The following is a 3,803-nucleotide window of genomic DNA, read 5'->3' as shown; positions in this document are numbered from 1 at the left end:
CTTTTGCATGTGAAAAATGAACAAAATTGTAGAAATATCATTCCAAATCCGAAACCGTTAACACAACAATCATTCTATAGAGCATTTACAAGCCCCTAAGCCCCGAAAGCCCCTAAGGAGGATGATTGTAATAGCTTCTATCCATGGCTATTTCGTAAACGAAGGAATGGATGAAAGACGGTTCTATAAAGCGTACGCGCGATGAATAACAGAACATATCGCTGGAACGATTGTTTCTAAAGGAGGTTTCTCTCCGTTACTCTCTCAGGTTTTCAAAATATAACTCTCTGCCATCGCGATCGAGGTTCGATACAGAAAACGCGCTTCAGTCAACGGAATATATCGCCGGGACGATTGACTTTAAGGGAGTTCTCTCGGTTACTTTCTCAGGTTTCCAAAAGATGACTCCTCCGTCGCGATTGAAGTTCGAAACAAAGTACGCGCGATTACTAACGGAATATATCACCGGTTGAGTAGTTTTAGAGAAGTTTAGAGAAGTACCTTCTCAGTTTTCCCAGAGATAGCTCTCCGCCGTTACGATTAGATTTTTACGAAGCGTACGCGCTATGCATAACGTTTGTTCCTTTGAGTTTCTCTCGTCCTTCTCAGGTTTCCCACAGATAATTCACTGCTGTCGCGATTGGTTATGGATAAAAATTACGTGCAATAAACAAAAAAAAATGTATATAAACCGGTCTAATTATTTCACAGATTTTGATTTCTGTCACCTGTAGTAACATATGATATTCGGAATTTCGGTTCGATGGGAGATTAATAGTTTGAGTTTACATAATTTGAACTCGGTGAACTCGGATTCTTATCTCACCATACAAAGAACTATCCCTTCCATGAGCATCGCTAGGGAACCGCGCTATAGAGGCGACCCCTCGGACCGCGAATATCATACTAACATTCCTTCCCTTCTTTTGTGTGACTGTTAGGACGTGGCCGGCGTCGTTATTGACTATTTAAAGCTCGGATAACTGAAACTTGCACAATGAAAATGGTTTGCTACGCCCAAGAATCATTCAGTGTGTTCTTTTTGCAATTTCGCTGGTTCAGGTCAATCACGGAGAGCAAGTACGAAGTGTATAGTCTACCCAAACTCAAGCTCAAGTACCAAGTTCCGAAAAAAATCGTAGAAAGTCGGATCAACCGGCCGCTGTTGATTTGACATGGGATTGCTCCATATTTTTCGCGTGTACACTTCACACTTCCGCCACAACCGACTGGTGGCATGTGTTGTCGGGGTTGGTTTCTACTGGTGCTCAAGCGCGGCGAGGGGTTCTTTTGAAGGTGACATCCCGTATCGGATTGCTCCGTCGGGAGGGGGGAACACACTCGTGTTCTGGGGCAGCGTCTTATCGGTGACGTCGTGATTTGTTGTTCTTTTATTCCTCCACCTATCTCAAATTGTTACCGCCACTGAGACACTCACTAAAACACTATTTACACCAGATTTCATTTGCGTGAAATCTCATCTTTATCTTGATCTCATTAGATGGATGGGTGTGAAACGGAGCTAGACATGGTAAATGGGTCGTTGATCGAGCCAACAGCTGCGGCGGGGCCGATTAGGGGAAAATTGAATCTAAAATGTAAACGGCTCGGGTGGTTACGTGAACTGAATCCAGAACGGATCGATAACGGAAGCCGACGCGCGGAAAACGCGAGCGTTTGCATATAGAGTGTTATATTAGTTTGATTTGCCAGGATGGCGTTAATAATTTAATCTACTATTAAAATATATATCGTTCTGTTTTCGTCGTTGGGAATAGCACTCCCGTAGCCTCCTAGCCCTGGGCGGAAACAGGAAATATTCCGTTTTATCTTTCATTAAATCACAAACTTAATTATGTTCCGTTTGATTCCAATTGGAGTTAAGGGCCCTTCGTGCAAAGTCCATTGATTTCGTGTCCCTCCGAAAAACAAAAGCATGAAAAATCTTGGAAAAAAGTTGCTCTTTTGTACGTCAACTTTCCGCCGGTACAAAAGAGAAGGATCTCTGGGACTGGATGATGAATTTCCTTCTTGGAAATTTTCACAGCAGATAACATACACACTCGATTTGTCCGTGTTATGCTTCTTTTCTCCCCGACAAAACCCGCATTTGCCTTCGAGGAAAACTGAGGGACAAGCCAGCCTAAAAACTTTCCACTTCTCTAATCTTGCCAGCCTAACGATTGAGCACTCTTTCCAAACTCAATGATGAAGGTGATTTATTCGGGCACAGTACATTTTCAAAGTCATTTCGAGTTGAAACTTGAAATACATTCGGAATGGGGGTTGAAAAAGAACGGCAAACAATTTATACGAGATAATTTCTTGGGTGCCTTTTTGTGGGGTGGTGATTCTATTTGGCAAAAAAAATAACCCACCTCCGAGAGCGCTCCGTGGTGCCAAATTTTTTAAACCTCAAACGGATATCCGCTGCCACGCTTCGCTACTGCTCATTTGCTTCTCGGCGGTTCCGACTCCAAACGATTTCGTACGCTCTTAAATTACCAAGCACTTCGATAAAGCAACTTTTACGGCCGTGTTACCTGCCGTCATTTACTCCGCACTGTGAATGGGGAACATTGGTACTGTATATTGCGAAACTCAGCCGCCGGAACGGGGGCGGCACATCATTCATCTTCTCCTTGTCAGGCGCAGAGAATTAACCGCATAAAATATGAGCCGTTCGACGGAGCGTCATTTTAATCATAAATAAAATAAAAATGATGCCGCTTTTCTCAAACTCCTATTAGGGATCGCGCATCTCTGTGTCGAGATTTTTTTTTCTGAGGATAGAATAAAAAAGACACACAAATTTGCCCTCTTTCTGTTCGCGCGTTCAGGCTTTCATTTTCATTAGAATGACTGAGAGTGTATGTGCGCTTACATCAGGAAATGTGGGTGCCGATTTCGCAGGAAGAAATGCTGTAGTAATGGGAAAATGTAGGCCTGGAAAAATAGCTTCGGAGAAGACTCGGTACACTCCAGCGGAAGAGGATTCCTCTAATCTGCTTTATTTATGCCAAGCGTAATTTGTTTCGGAAATTCTGTCGAAAATGGTTACCGCTTTAATGAATTACTGTAACGGTCACGTGGGTACGAGTCAGGCCGCGGATGATGCGGACCCTGCAGAGACCGGCTCGTTGGTCTAGGGGTATGATTCTCGCTTCGGGTGCGAGAGGTCCCGGGTTCAATTCCCGGACGAGCCCAGTTGTATTTTACTACATTAAAAAAAAAGACAAGAAAAAGCTAGATGAAGGAAAACCGCAGATCTGTTTTGAAGACGGGGTTAATATGCCACAGTTATTTGATCCGGAAGATGATCGAACAATGATTGATCGAAATTTTACATTGACTAGCAACTTATATTTTTTCATAAAAATGGTAAAATATATTCTGTGAATATAAACTATGGATCCAAGAAACATGTCAGCAGTGTTGCCACATTTTAATATGTACTAGAGGGGTTAAAAATCTTACTCATCTGTACTATTTCTTCCAAAAATCTGTGCCATCGAAAATATTCGTTGTACAGAAAAATCCATTTTATTAGCATAAAAAATACTCATTTATTTACTACAAATATCACATCTGCATTTTAACCGTCATTCGTGTGTTTGATGATGCTTATACATAGTTTTTCTGAATTTATCTTTCATACCATCATTTATTAAAAGTTTCAAGCTGCTGCACCAAGCGATACTGCGGCGTAAAAGTCGTCATGTAACTTAATGTTGCTTTGTTCGAATGTAAATAAAAACCTGTACCAATCTGTACTTTTTGACGAAAATCTGTACTCTGTACAG

General features: G+C 41.9%; 1 non-coding gene across 1 annotated transcript; it reads left to right on the top strand.

The window, feature by feature from the left end:
* The first annotated feature begins 3,134 nt into the window (after window positions 1–3,134).
* Trnap-cgg (transfer RNA proline (anticodon CGG)) lies at window positions 3,135–3,206 on the top strand. Its single transcript has one exon. It is a non-coding gene; the product is annotated as a tRNA-Pro (tRNA).
* Window positions 3,207–3,803: the final 597 nt, after the last annotated feature.

This window comes from Toxorhynchites rutilus, chromosome 2 (assembly GCF_029784135.1).
Source record: "Toxorhynchites rutilus septentrionalis strain SRP chromosome 2, ASM2978413v1, whole genome shotgun sequence".
NCBI lineage: Eukaryota > Metazoa > Arthropoda > Insecta > Diptera > Culicidae > Toxorhynchites > Toxorhynchites rutilus.
The sequence above is the reverse complement of the archived record's forward strand: the minus strand, read 5'-3'. Positions and strand labels throughout refer to the sequence as shown.